A 16,512-nucleotide genomic window follows, 5' to 3' on the forward strand; every position below is an offset into this window, starting at 1 on the left:
GCACTGTTGTATCTCAAAGACACTGTTTCTTTGGAGTCATCCATCTCTTCTGGCTTTTACAATATTTCTGACTTCTTTCCCACACAGATCTTTAAGACTTAAGGGTAGGACTTTAGTGAAGGCATCTCACTTAGCACTGAGTGTGCCACAGTCTCTCACTCTCTGCTCATTGTCCAGTTGAGGGTTTCTGTGTCATTGTCATCTACTGAAATAAGTTTCTCTGACGATGTCTAAATGAGGTACTGATCTATAAGGTATAATATGTCATTAGAAACCATTTTATTGCAAAATTCCTTTGGCAGTATAATAGTTTTAGCTTCTACCTTCAGCCCATGTCCTATCTTTAACAATGTCAGATATGGACTCTGTCATGGAGTTAACCTTAAATCCAATCAAAAGGTGGTTGGTTACTTTCATGATATTGGTGCCACTATTGCACCAGGATATTTGCAGGCAGGTCACTGTTGTGGGTTACAGGGTTTGTAGTTGGGAGATATTGATGATTACCTTTCTAATCTGGCAGTGCATAGAGAAATTTCCAATACCATAAACACCAGTCTGTATGGATATAGTTTCTAGTAAGGCACCAGCTTGTCCTTTGCATCTTTAGAAACATAAATAAGAGTTTTCTTTTACAATAGGTTCTTACTATCAATAGAGACTGACAAATAGCCTGTGAAATTTTGGGAGTTTCACAGAATCATTTTGGCTAAGGACTCAACAAGATGTAACACATTCCTGGCACTGGAGGCTTTATTTGGTGGCATAATATGTCTAGTATGGGCACTTGATGATTTCATTTAGATTTCTTCAATGTATGTATATATTTTAAGATGCTTCTACAGTACTTGGTCTTTACATGTTTTATTTCTGTTTTTTTTTCCCTTTTTATTGGTTATTTTATTTACTTACATTTCAAATGTTATCCCCTTTCCCAGTTTCCCCTCCATAAACCTCCTATCTCCTCCCCTTCCCTCTGCTTCTATGAGGGTGCTCCCCTACCCACCTACCCAGTCCTGCCTCACCATCCCAGCATTCCCCTAGGCTCAGGCATCGAGTCTCCACAGGACCAAGGGCTTCCCCTCCCATTGGTGCCAGAAAAGGCAATACTCTGCTACACATGCAGTTGGGGCCATGAGCCCCTCCCTGTGTACTCTTTGGTTGGTGGTTTAGTCCCTGTGACCTCTGGGGAAGAGGGTCTGGTTGGTTGGTATTGTTGTTCTTCCTATGGGGTTGCAAATCCCTCAGCTCCTTCAGTCCTTTCCCTAACTCATCCATTAGGATCCCTGTGCTCAGTCTGATGGTTGGCTGCAAGCATTCATATCTGTATTGGTCAGGCTCGGGTACAGCCTTTCAGGAGACAGTTGTATCAGGCTCCTGTCAGCAAGCGCTTCTTGGCATCAGCAATAGTGTCTGGGTTTGGTGTCTGCCTATGGGATGGATGTCCAGGTGGGATAGTCTCTGGATGGCCTTGTCTTCAGTCTCTGCTCCACTCTTTGTCCCTGCATTTCCTTTAGACAGGAAATGTTTTTCAAATGGCCTTTAGTGTCAGTTGCCTCATCCCATATTCCCTCCTGTATCCTTCTTTCCATTGTCCATTCCTATTTAGTCCTTAGTGTAGTTTCCCTTTTTCTCTCCATAATACTACATTCTATTTGCCACTCCTTGGGAGATCCTCTTCTTCCTCACAATCCCTATGATAGTGTGATCTGTTGAAAATCATCAGTCTTTCTTCTATTGAACTGCTACTTATCTCTGTCAAAAAAATTAATTGAGATATTTGTGGCGAATTGTTTCTATATTCTCTATTCTAGTGGTCTATGACTCTTTCCTTCCACCAAAACAGTGTGATCCTGATGGTAGCTGTGTAGTACAACTTAATATAGAGTAGAATGGTTGTTCCCACTTTATATTTCTATTTTAATACTAGATTAGCAATGCTTAGGAAAATACTTTTCCGTGTATCGATATCTACAAAGAAATGTTATGGATTTTGATAGAAGACATTAACCTTGTGGTCATTTTGGAGCAAGATACCGTCTGCATAATGTTGTAGTCTATGATCATGATACACTCATGAAAATGATAGAATGTCTGCATTTACTAATACATCTTTCATGATTTCATCATCAGCACTCATTTTCATTGTAGGGGCCTTTTATCATTTTTATTTAAAGTTTTTACTAGGTAGTTTCTGAGGCTTTCTTTTTAAATATAGAATAGAGTTTATTCAGAGCATGTGAGGAGAGCTGAAAGGTTAGTAGAGGCAGAGAAAGGCAGAGAGATGGAGAAAGTAGAGAAGTAGAGGCCTGCCATGAGCATGTGAAGAGAGAGGGAAGGGACGGGAGAAGGGGTGAAGGGACAGAGGGATCAAGAGAGAGCAAGAGGGGAGGAGCAAGACTATTTTTAATGGAATTGTTTTCCTGCTTTCTTTCTCTGTTAGTTAACTATTAGTGTATAGAAAAGCCATTGGTTCTTTATGTATTGATTGTGTATATTGTATATTGATCCTGCCAGGTTGCAAAATTTGTTATCAAATCAGCATTTCTTGGTAAGAATAATGTCATTTACAACCAGGGATAATATAACTTCCTTATTTTCTATTCATACCTTTTTCATTTCTTTACTCTGTTCTGAATACTCTAAAATTTCAAAAAAAATGTATATTGAATAAGAATGAAGAGAAAATGCAACCTCTTAGCAGAAACTCTTTTTTTTTTTTAATATTTATTTATTTATTTTATTGATGAGTACACTGTAGCTGTCTTCAGACACACCAGAAGAGGGCATCCAATCTCATTACAGATGGTTGTGAGCCACCATGTGGTTGCTGGGATTTGAACTCAGGACCTCTGGAAGAGCAGTCTGTGTTCTTAACCGCTGAGCCATCTCTCCAGCCCCTAGCAGAAACTCTTAAGGCCAAAGGGCAGTGTAATGATGTAGTTAAAATATTCAAAGAATAGAACTGCCAACCTAGATTATTCAGACCCACAGGAGAAATAAAGATCTTGTAAGATAAGCATGAATTAAATGAAATCATGATCACTGAACCAACGTTACAGAAAGTACTTAAAGAATCATAAACCTACCAAGGGAGGAAAGAATTTCTTCTTATCTTTATGCCAAATGTGACTTCTTTTTGTTGGTGCTAATTTCTTTAGCAAATATGCCCATCATAGATGCACCTTTAATTCATTCCTGGAGTTTTAGCTGTCATTGTTTTTTATGTTGTTTTGCCAGATTGCAGAGTTTTTAATCATCACTTACAACTCTTGCTAAAAATTCAGCTCAAAGCAGCCAATGACACACATGTCATACGTTTGTTGTCTTCAAAACTCCTTTAGCAGTGACTTTTCACCTTTATGATCAGAGTCCCACAATGGTACAAAGAGTAGACAAAATCAATACCAAATCTTGGCTGTGATATAATCAAAAACCTTGAATCTGATTTATAACTGAGTGTCCACTTCCACCTGAAACATTATGAATATAGACATTTCTTTTTAAACTTATATTTATTATTTTTAATGATGTGTAGTATGTGACAGGTTGTGGTTATTTGCATGTGAGTGCAAGTGCACAGAGAAACCAGAAGCATGTGACACCCTGTATCTGGAGTTACAGCCCCTTTTGAGCTGCCGGATGTGAATGCTAAGAACTGAATTGCAATCCTCTGTGTTCTATCAGCTGAGTCATCTCTCCAGCCCCTTGGTCTACATTTCTATTAGCATCTCCCATCACAGTCACTCATGAAACTCTGCTTATAACACTTTAGACTTTCTCTAACCTACTTTTCTCATACTCTTCCAAATTTGTCACATAAATCAATGGCCAAAGCTACTTCATGTCTTCATTTATATTTACAGCAAAGCCCAATGTGTTGGTACCGATTTTCTATATTAGTTAGACTTCTAGCCGTGAATAAAAATATCTAAACCTAATAACTTATGAAAAGGAACAGTTTACATGTATCTGTTAGGATGGTCACTGGACAATCAGTAGAGCCAGTGAACCAGAACATTTGCTTCTGGATACTGTCCTCTACATTGTCAGCGCCAGAAAACCAGAATGTCTTCTATAGATGGCAGAGAGTTATGCCCATGAAATCTTCCTGACATTGTCACAAGCAAGACCTGCAAAAGAACAACACTCATTGACACCCAAAATAAACTTGAGACATCTCACATGATCTGACCCCTACAGGAAGAACAATAGGCAATCAGTGACTAATAAAAGAAGGAGAATTGTTATTTGTAGGAATAAACCCCATGATAGTTACTCAACCCCAGGAGTCATCCCAAAACACATACGTATGTGTGAACAACACTAAATGGAGTCAGCGTAGTGTATTTCATGTGTGTGTTTGTGTGTGTGTGTGTGTGTGTGTGTGTGTGTGTGTGTAAGATGAGGAGGAGATCATGGCATTGGGCCAGAGTATGGGGCCAGGAAAGATTAGAAGGAGGAAATGTGGAGTATAAATAATGTAAGCACAGTACTCGTGTATGAAATTATCAAAAACAATAAAAAATAAATGTTTAAAAACAAATGGTGAAAAATGAAACAGTTTAGTTTGGCTCACAGTTCAAGAGCTTTCTGTACACAATCACTTGTTGCATCTCTTTGAGCCTCTAATAAGGCAGCACTCTACAACAGAAGCATGCAACAAATCTACCAATATTTCAAGATCTAGAAAGCAGAGTGTGGAAAGATGAGCTTAGTTCCACAGTCTCAACTAATGTGTCTCCAGTCACTTAAGAACTTTTCACCAGACTTTCATCTCTTAAAGTGTCTCTGTCCTCACAACAATATGGGGCTAAAGCTTCAACTAGTTGGTAGCTGAAGGATATTCAACATACAAACCATACTAACTGATCTCATTAATTGTGATTCTGTGGTTTCATAATAATCTTAAGATCTATTTCTCTTGTACATAAAAACTACCATTGAGATTTTGCTAAGGCTTGCATTAAATATGTACATCTCAGTTAGTATGGATGCTTAAGCAATATTAAATATTCCAAACTATAAAGATAAGAGATCTATCCACTTCCATATCTCATGTGTTTCTTAGATATTTATATTTTCAGTATACAAGTTTTTCACTTGATATCTAAGTTTTATAATAATTCAGGTATTACTGTAGGTTGTTTTCACAGTTAACATAACAGATACTGGGACAATTTATGCTATTCAGTTGGAGCTGACACATTAGCAATGATTAAGAAGAGGCCAGCGTCATTGAGGTAAAGTCTTCTGGGATGTGTTTTCTCAGAGTCAACACACAGAAGCTGTGTTCTGGAGATGTCCAAGGTTGTACCTTGCACTGGTAGCCCAACTTGGCAACATGTAAGAGTCTCTGAGCTTGTACTGGTTTTGAAGAGATGGAGGGATCATGAAAAGCAGCTGAGTCTGTGAGAGTGAGCTGGCACTGTGAGAGTCCAGGATATGTCACTGGAGAAGGTTCAACATCAGTAACAGTTGAAGCCCAATAATTAAAGGGCTAATGAGGGAAGTTTCAGCGTGGTACAATGAAGAGTGCCCAGGAGAGGCTATTGGTGAAAGGGCAGCCTAGCTGCAGCCCAGTATTCTGGAGTTTCGAGTGCAAGAAATGACCACTAAGAAGAGGAGCAATCTACTAAGCAGCACACCTCCATGAACCCTGCATTAGCTCCTGTTTCCAGGTGCCTGCCCTGTTTGAGTTTCTTTTCTTTCTTCTTCTTCTTTTTTTTTCCCCTGTGAAGGTTTATTTTTTTACATTTTTCCTTTTTTTTTTTAAATCAAATCGTAATTTTTACTTACTCACACAGGGGTTATAAACACAAAAAGGCAGGATGTGAGGAAAGGGATTACACCGGAGCGTGTGTGTTCAGGGGGAGTACAGATATCTTTCAGAACAGGGTATCGGCTGAATGAAGGTTCAGGGGACAGGTCACTATGACTCTGTTTATGATTCACTTGTCCTTATCTAAGTTGGTACTATCTGCCAAGGCTACCTATTTACAAGGTCTATGACTACTCAGGCTGGTAAATTTCCACAAAAGCTGCCTGTTTACAATGGCTTACAGCCATCTGTTTCAGTGTTTTTCCACAGAGACCCAAGACTTGGTGTTAGCATGTGTATGACAGGCCTATTGCTGATTTTAGGCCTGTGGCTGCTTTTAGACCTTCAGTGTATAAGCAGGGCTGCCCCTGACATCTCTGCCCTTCTCTAAGTATAGAAGGGCTGTGGCAATTCTAATCTTGCTAAGGCGGGGATAGAGGCCTGACCTCCAGTAACTGAAGGGGACTTTGTAATGGCTCCAGTCCCCCTGTCGTTGTCCAGTGAGGCATGAGGGCCATACCCATCCCAATATCTTTTTCCTAGAGAGGGGATACATTTGACATCAACCCCTATGCAGTCAGACTTGTCCCTCAGGGAACTCAAAGAGATATTTTTAACTTTTATTTATATTCCCTTGCAGTGCTTAACCTCGCAGCCTAACCAAAGATTCAGATGGCCAGTCAGAGGGGCTTCTTGGTGGCCCCTCTCTGCTTGGTCTAGGGGCGGAAGTCCCCTCTTTTAGGTTGGGTGGAGATGGGTTTTGGGAACACCCTGGATAGAGTAACAACCTCATCTTGAGTCTCATAGTCCTCCATAGCTAACTTATGATAATGTATCTGAATAGATTTTTCTACTAAGTTATCTATCTGTTGTTTCACAAAGTTAGTCAGCCTATAAATAAGATGAATAACAATTACATCCAAGGAAGAGAAATCTCTCTGAGAATTCCTTTCTTTTTCCTTTCCAGGTAAAAATAAATCACTTTCCAACTATAGTGTTAGTTAAACCCACCGTGTTCTGAAATGATGTGTAGGCATGTTCTATTGTGAAGTAAGTATTATGAAGTAAGTATTATTGTGAAGTAAGTATTATAGGTCTTTACACTCCAATTTTTTTCTGTTTCTCATCTTATTTTTCATGTGTTATATTCAGTTAGTTCTACATTATCTGTATGTGTGAAAAGCATGTATAGTCTTTCAATTTTTTTATTTTGCCATTATTGCATAAAAATAAAATATACAACATTTATACAGAACTCATATTAGGTACTGCTAATAATGAAGAGAAGAATAAGAGTTTGTGGTAAGGGCTAGGGATGCAGCTAAGTTGGTAGAAGGTGGCTTCGCATGTATGATGTTTTAGGTTTGCTCTCCAGAACTGCAGTAAGTTCCATCTGGTGATACCTGATTACATCTCCAGAACTTGGTGGGTGGAGGCCAAAAGATCAAGAATTTAAGGCCATTTCCAGATATATAGCATATCTGAGACAAGCCTGTGCTACATAAGATTCTAGCTTAAATATCACACACACAGAAAGAGAAAAAAAACAGAGAGTTTAATATATTAGAATATGTGTAGTTTATATACCAATAATGTATTTGTGTAGATGATTTCAGCACCAAGAGATTTTGGCATTCACAGAATATACTAGACTAAGTCCTTCATAACTAACAAGAAATAACCATAGTTTTCTTTTTAGTGATGTCTGTGTCACTTCAGTATTGGATTACTAACTTCATATAACAAAGATTGAAGTGTTCTCCTAAATTTCTTTAGAAGAGCTTTAAAAGAATCATCATTAATTCTTTAAATATTTAATAGAATCCAAGAGTAAAATCATCTGATGTGAAATTTTTATTTGTTGGTAGATTTTTAGTACTGATGCATTCTACTTATTACTTAAAGATCTTTTCAAATTTACTATATATTCATGATTTTGTCTCATCAGGTTTTACGTCTTTAGGAATTCATTTTTTCTAAGTTATATAATTTGTTCTATGTATTTGTTCATAATAATCCCTTATGATCTTTGTTATTTTATGATACCATTTGTAACGTCTTCACTGTTTTTCATTATGTTATTTCAGTCTGCTCCATTTTCTCTTAGATACTTAGCTAAAGTTTTGGCAGGTTTCCATCTTTGAAAAGGACAGGTTTTAGTTGCATAGATTGCTTTCCTACTATTTCTTCTTTTATTTATTTATTTTTTTACTTTTAAATATTTTTTCTTGAAATTTCTATTCATGGATACAATGAAATATGATCATATCCAACCCCATTCTCCTTTTGTTGTGAAAGTTGTAGTGTGTCACAGTCTGTCCCACAGAGTATCCTTTTGTACACATTTCCTTACTTGCAAATGTTGACTTCAATGAGTCATTGGTCTAGTTCAAGACCTCTGACTTCTGCTACACTAACAATACTGAATCCTCACCAGGACTCCTCTGGGATATCTTGTTGTTGTTCTGTGTCATTGAGATCCTACAGCTTTGGATATGCAGGCTGATCCTTTCAGGTACTCCAACTGTTCGCAGACAGGGTAGACACTGGAGTGAGACAACTCAAAGCCCTAGATTTGAGCCTGGCTAGTAGCTAAGCTGGTCAGTGTACCATCTATCTGGCACTTATTCCACCAGGGCAAGCTCTTCAGCATTGACCCAGCTAGCTCACCCAATGCCACAGCAGGCAAGAAGCAGAGCCATCTCTCAAACTCTTATGCTTTGAGTGAGTTTAATGCACCCATGCCCACAGAGCCATCTCTATTCATCTCTGAGGCAAGGTGAAGGGCCCGTTCTCCTGAGCACTGAAACCAGTAAAGGGCAGGGCCATCTCTCTTGTGAGTGCTGGAATCAGTGAATAGCAGGGCCAGCTATCTCACTCTCATGCTCTCTGGGTTGACTTACCCACAATCTCCCTAACCAGTGCCAGCTTTACTGTACTCCAAGTGCTGCAACTAGTGAAGGGCAGGGGCTGCTCTACTACTCTCATGACTGGGACAGCTTGGCTTTTAACACCTTGAAACCTGTTTTGAGTAATACATCTTATCCAACAAAGTTATATCTCCTATCCTTCCTAAACAGTTCCACCAACTAGGGATCAAGTATTCAAACATGAGCCTGTTGTAATTGTTGGCAGATACTTTCAATATACCATCCTGATTCCCTCTAGTCTACAATGTTTCTGTCAGAAATTAACTGAAAGTTTTAGAGTTCCCTTGTACCTGACAAGTGACTTTCCTCTTGATATTTTCAAAATCCTCACTATCATTGACATCTGATAGGTCTATTATAGTACATCTCCTTGTAAATTTCTTTAGATGCATCCTACTTCTTGACCTTCAGCCATCTTTGATCTGAACACCCACTTCTTTCCTCAGACTTAAGAATAGTTTAGATATTATTTCCTTCAATGTGCAATGTCTTATCTTTCTGAAATTTCTCATGGTTAGATTGATGTTTGGTAAGCAACTTATGATTTCCCTATTGTTTTAAGTTATTTTATTACTGTTTTTTCCTTTAACTGAATTATTCTCACCGTGAGTTCACTGATATTCTTTCCTGTTTGATTTGGTCTGCTTTTAGTGATTTTTTTAACACAAGTATAAATTGTGTTCTTCAGCCCTGTAGTTTCTGCTTGATACATTTTTTAATATTTTCTATATCCTCAGTGAAACTCTTTATTCATGCATCATTTCCTGGAACTCTGTATGCTTCTTTGTGAGAATTACTTTGAATTCTCTGTTAAATAAGTTATCTAACTGTAGTCTGGAGTCTATTTCTGAAGAATTATCCTATTGCTTTGTTTGCTTAGTTTCTGCCTGATATTTTCACTTTCCTCAACTCTATATGTCAGTCCCTGTGTACTAGGAAAAGTTTCCTTTCTGTTCTAAATGCTGGTCTTATATAATGAGGAAAACCCTTACCAATCAACCAGAAACTCTAGAAGTCACTCAAACTTTGGTGGTAGATTTTTACTACCTACACTTACTTTGCTATTATATCTAAAGTATGTTGGTTCTCATAGATGCTGTACAATAAGAGTCTGAATAAATTTCCATAGGCAATCTTCATAAAACTTAGATAACTGTTTCTAAACTTTCTTCCAGGGTAAGATGTAACCAATAGCTACTGCGTCTTTTAAGGTCCCAATGACAAACTGAGGCATAATCCCACTATAGTTCACTCTGGGAAACCAAATAATTCATTGCGCTTTCTTGCAGAACATAGGTGAGGGCCACTTTCTGAGATGAAGATACTCCCCTCCCAATAGGTCACACCCAGAAAGACTAGACAACAGAGCTAAGGACTTCCCTATTAGTACATAGATGATCCCTCAGGCTACACATAGATTTGGCAATATGTAGGTAGAGAGCAGAAGTATCACATTCCTAATAGAGGAGCTAAGAGTTGGGGCTTTTTTCCACATCTTGTGTACTAGTGAGTAAGGGAGGTCTACAGAAACTACCACTCTAAATCTCCATCTCTGTTTTAAACATTCTACAGTGGGTACATTATTCCAGGTTCGAAACTGGAAAACTCAGACACAAAGAAACTAACTGATATATGTTTGGGAAAGTTAAGCATTGAGAGATAGGAGCAATGGGACTCATTTGCCCAGGGTACAGAGGCATGTCCACTCGTTTCTGATCTTATATTTGTCTGTTCTACAATGTCTTCTGAATTCTTACAATTCTATGTCTTTATAGGGCAGTGGCCTGTGAGAAGCAGTGGGGTACCCAGTAGAGTTTGCTTTGAACCCCAGTGACCCTAATGAGATGGTAGGAGTTCGGCCTTGCTCCTGGATCCTGGTTCCTTTCACTTAGCTTCAGCCATCCATAGACCCTCCCAAAGAAAGATTTGTAGCCTTAGATCACACAGCACAGGTAGAGGGCATGACTACAGGCCACAGAGCCTCAAGAGATCTCAGTATTAATGAGATACCTAAAGGCCAAAGGACATAGCCAATTAAGCATTCCTTCCCAGAACCTCCTCCTTGCAAAAGATATTTAATCGCAGGCCTGCCCTGAGGACGCGGGGTACAGCTTCATCTACTTTCCACCATGAAAATAAACCTTTTAAAAACATGGTCTACCTCTCGTACTTGGGGCTTGCTGTGGAGAACCACAGAGGGGGCTTCCAACTAATGAGCTGCTGCATAATCTCCTGCCAGAGGACTTCTCTATTCCAGTCACGGAGGCCAACAACTCAAGCAAGCTAGCAGAGCCAGCCATGACCCAGCCATGAACCAGCCATGACTCAGACAAGCAAGTCACCTTAACCAAGAGTCTCATTTCCCCCTCGCCCCTTTTGGTTGTAGGTCAGTCCAGCCCTTATGTCCTCCCAGTTTCAGTCCCTCTGTGGCCTCCCAACAGCACCTAGGAGCCCAAGGGCTAAGACCAGCCGGTCTCCAGTCAGCTGCCTCGGCCCAGAGACCCCCAATCCAAGAGCTCTGCCCCTGCGGGATCTCAAACTGAGATCTCTCCATGCCCAGAGTGGAACTCAGTGGCTTCTCATAGCCCAGCGTCAGCCCAGCACCACGTGGAGTGAACTCTGTCAAATTCCCTTGCTTCTGTCCCCCTGAACTGATTGGGGTGGCACACATGCAGGACCCACAGCCCAGTCCAACAGGACCCGTGCCTGCATGTGAGCTAAAGAACCACATTTTTTCACTGGAATTTCTAGTCATTTATTTGCTTCAAGGAATCATAACGTTACAGAGGCATTTTTACTGTGGATTAAAAGTCCTCATCAAGTAACTCCATCTGATATGTATCAGCTTTAGTGTCTGTAGATTATTTTCTTCATTCATGTCATTATTTCTCTTGTGTGGGTGCATAAAGATTTATTAGTTAGGGTTTCATGGCTGTGAACAGACACCATGACCAAGGCAACTCTTATAAGGACAATATGTAATTGAGGCTGGCTTACAGGTTCAGCGTTTCAGTTCATTATCATCAAGGGAACATGTAGCATCCAGGTAGACATGGTACTGGAGGAGCTAAAAGTTCTACATCTTCATCTGAAGGCTGCTAGGAGAAGACTGCTTTCAGGCAGCTAGGACAAAGGTATTAAAGCCAATACCCAAAGTGACACACCTACTCCAACAAGGCCACACCTACTAATAGTGCCATTCCCTGGGCCAAACATATGTAGTCTTAAGTGAGTAAATGCATTACGTCCTGAATAATTTTGCATATCATAATATGGGATAGATGATTTCACCAAGTCTGTTTCTATAGTGTTTCTTTTTACATATAGAATAAAGAGGTGATGGAGAAAGGCTTAGAAATCATCAACTTCTCTTCCAGAAGACACAGATTCAACTCACAGCACTCTCATGGCAACTCACAATTGCCTGTATCTCCAGTTCCAGAAGACTTATTGCCCTGTAGCATTCACAGGCACTAGGTGTATACATGGTACACATGTACATGCAGTCAAAACTCCCATACACATAAAAATGTTTAAAACCTGCATGCTGGATACGGAATGAATGATGAGTGGGTATGCATGATCAGACTTTCTCTGGTCCCTTTCAAGAATATACACATTAAATAAAATTCTGGAAAAAATTAATATATTAGTGAGTCAATTAATTTTATTCCTAGAATGCAAGACTATATCAACATGTGAGTGATTCATCCCATAAATAAACCATAAATAAACTGCATGTATTGATGCAGAAAAGGCCTTCAACAAAGTTTTCTACCCCTCCATGACAAAAATCCCTGAAGAAACTAGCAAGACTATATCTCAATATATTAAAGATTATATATAACAAATCTATAGCCAACAATATACTAGCTGAGGAAAAATTGAAAGATTTCCTCTAAAATAAGACGATGGTGACCATTTGCCCCATCTGTATTCATTACTGTGCTCAAAGTCTTAGCTAAGAGAGTACAACAGTAGATATAAATAAGACACAATTTAGAAAGGACGATCAAATCGTATCTCTTAGTAAATGATATGATCCTATATTTAATAGACCCTAAAGATCAATCAAAATTTGATAAAAATGTTTAGCAAAATAGTAGGATACAGAATTAATATACAAAGATCAGCATCTATATACTAATAATGACTTTGTTGAGGAAGAAAACAGGAAAAATTACCAATCACACATAATAGCTTCAAAATTGCCTAGGAGGGGCTTTAGAGATTGCTAACTAGTTAAGATCACTAGTTGCTCTTTCAGGGACTTGGTTCAAGTAAATCTAGTTCCCACATAGCAGTTCATAACAGTCTGTAAGCCCAGTTCCAGAGTATGTAATACCTTCTTCTGGCTGCCACATACACCAGTCATGGATGGACATGACTCACAGACATACATGTATGTAAAACACCCATATACGTAAAAATCAATAATTAAATAAATTTAAAACTCATTTTTAAACACATGGGAATATATTTAACCAAGGAAGTTAAAGGCCTTGGGACTGAACACGCTAAGATCCTGGATATATAAATTGGAAAGGAGCTAGAAGATAGAAAGACCTCCAGCATTACTAGATAGGCAGTAGTGATGTTATAAAAATGGCTTAATGTTTAAAACTTTCACCAAAAAAGGAAAAGCATTTCTGTAGCTGTTCTTTGTCAGTCTAGCCACTTTCCACTTTGTTGTTTCTTTGTGTCTGAAATACATGGAAAACAAGGAGAAAATCTGGGGAACTCCACCCATGTCGCTACAAAGCATCTGAGATCTCTAGGTTGGCCACTTTCTCATTCGTCATTCAACAGCTCTTCCACTTGTATACTTAGAGTCAGAGCTGTTTACTGTATAAAGAATATGTGAGGATGACAGCCAAGTCGATTCGGCAGAATCGAAAGACTGTCTCTCAAAATATCGATATAAAGATCTTTATTGAGATATAATTCAGACACCATAAAATCCACTGCTTTAAAGGATATTATTCAATGACTTTTTAGTATAGTCACAGTAGAGTGTAACTCTTACCATGATCAGTTTTAAAATACTCTCCATCATACAGAAAGAAATCATGTAGTACCAGTCTTGTTTCATTCTGTACCTACTGCCTAACCCTGTGATTACTAATTACTTCCTATTTCAACAGAGTTATCTACTCTAGACATTCCATATGAATTAATTATGAAAAGTTGGCTTCTGTCATGTAACATAATGGTCCCCATGTTCACACATGTTGTGGCACTATTAAGTAATCTATCCACTTCTATGTGTAAAAATTATACTACTGTGTAGCTCTGGCTAATCTTTATATTTTTTAAGATTTTATTATTCGTGTGTGTGTGTGTGTGTGTGTGTGTTCATATTTTTACAACCTGCAGTAAGATTCTTTACATGTTTACATAGATGCTTTGTAAATATTTCCCCTAATTCTGTTACTGCTGTTTCCCTTTCTTCATGGTGGGTGGGTGTGTCCGGGGATGGTTCACTGGGTAAGGGCACCTGTTGTGCAAGAATGAGGACCTGAGTTCAAATTCCTAGCAGCTATATTTTTAAAAAGCCAGCCATGGCCAGGCAAAACTGTAATCCTGGAGCTGTGGGTAGTAGAAACTGGCTTTCAGGTTCAGAAAGAGAGACCTAGACCCAAAGAAATGAGGCCTATCAAGCAGGGCACCAAACACTTCTCCTCTGGCCTCTGTACACATGCATACCCTCACATGCACACGCACATACACCCCCATATACAAATGGCATTTTTTAAACACAAAAGTTTTTAATTTTAAAGAAGTGCATTCTGTTCTAAATTTTTAATGGAATGTCTATCCTTTCTCTTTGTTTGGTAGTAATGAAATATATTTGCTTTGCTGCTACACCCTTATTTGCTTTTGGTAGACATCTAGAAAATAATCAAAATAGCATTTAATTTTTTCTAATACACCATGAGTCTTTCTTTTTCTTGACGGTCAATGGCTACTGGTTCATGAAAAAAGAGGGAGCAGAAGCAGCATGCAGGGTTAAGATGGTTATAAATATAACTGAAGGACTTCAGGAGACAGCTTCAGTGAGATAGCTCTACTTTGTTTTTACACAGGGAGGGATGCACAAGGGCTCTTAGGGGTACAAGTGAAAAGGGCTGATGGGTCACAATACAGACGCTAATTATCATGCAGGCAGTAAGATTTGATTGGTTATAATACAGAATCTAATTATCATTTGGGCAGGAAGCTAAAGCGGAACTTATGTGCTGAAGCATGCAGGGACCACAGAGAGCTCTGACCAGGGACATTCTTCTGATAAGGTAGGGTTATCTGTGCTCAGACACACTCTGCAAGTGAGGTTATGCAGAGAAACGGAAGCCTCACTGTCAAAGAGAGTCCTTGATTTTGTGCCGACCTTGGAGAGCTATCTGGACATGGGCAACTGTGACCTTAATAACAGGGTTCTCTAACAATAAACAGGCAGACGTTTCCCTTTGTTCTGTACCATCTTTGACGTTCTTTAAAGACATCTACTTGAGATAAAACCTGAATGAATATTATGCCAATACAGTGGTGTAGTTTCATTGCAATTTTGATTGTTTTTTTTTCTTTTTCAGCAGTTTTAGGGACATTTCTAAATGTTGAAAAAAAAAAAGAAAAACAAACCTCTGCTCCACAAATGTAAGAATCTCCTGGTTTGTGCAGGGAAAAGAGAAACTTGTTCGTACTCAGAAGCCATCTGTATTTAAAAATGGATCAAATCTTGACACTGAAGGCACCCACTACACGGAGTCGAGCTGAGACTCACAATGTGTCCCAGAAGTTCTTACTACCTTAGTCACCATATTTGTGTGTGGCATGCAGCCTCTGCTTACATCTTCATACATGGTGAGTTATCATATCCTAGAGTGTCGCATTTCTTGTGTTTTGTTTTTAAGAAAAATAAAAGCTAACTAAAGTGCTTTAAAATGTAGACTCCATGCAAAAAGGCCTATGGATCAGACCCAAAAATTATTTCCTAAAACAATTTGATGAGGGCATAAAACCCTAGAATTATAGCATAATTTGTCATATTATTTTATAGTATAAAATACTACTTTAGACTTGTTCAGTAATAGCTTACTGAATATACAGCATGTGAAAAGATCCTAATAAAAGCATGAACATTATAAAACACAGACTTAAAGATTCATGTAGTCTCTCGTAGAAATTCTTTACAATTGTAGTTAGAGAGTATTTAACTGTGACTTTTATAGATAATTGTAATTTATTGTTCATGGATTAAACAAACTACAAAACAAAGTCATTAGCTGAACTCAACGAAAGTAAATCCTATTTGATACTCAATATGCTTACAATCCTGAGATTGCAATTGTTATTATAGAATACGCTATGTCAAAATATGTTAATGCATGGTTAATTCTAGAATTATTATTTTCAATTCCCTAAAATAACCCATATGCAATGTTTAGCTGACCAATCCACTAGTGCTTACTCTCTACCTTAGAGATGCTAAGAAGAAAGTAATATTTACATGTAAGTTTCTTAAAAGAATAGCTCATGAAATGTTGTCGTACATGCATTACAAAAAAGGTGTGCGGCATTGTCCATGGCCTATGGAGTAAAGGGATGGACAGTAACACATCAGTGCCCCAGAAATTGCCCAATTGTCCATCTTAATTCACAAAACCATTTGTACTATTTATGACAGTATAGGGGAGTCCCTTGGTCTTGTGGAGGCCTGGTGACCCAGTGTAGGAGAATGTTAGGTCACTGAGGCAGGAGTGG

This window comes from Grammomys surdaster, unplaced genomic scaffold (assembly GCF_004785775.1).
Source record: "Grammomys surdaster isolate TR1022 unplaced genomic scaffold, NIH_TR_1.0 215, whole genome shotgun sequence".
Lineage (NCBI taxonomy): Eukaryota > Metazoa > Chordata > Mammalia > Rodentia > Muridae > Grammomys > Grammomys surdaster.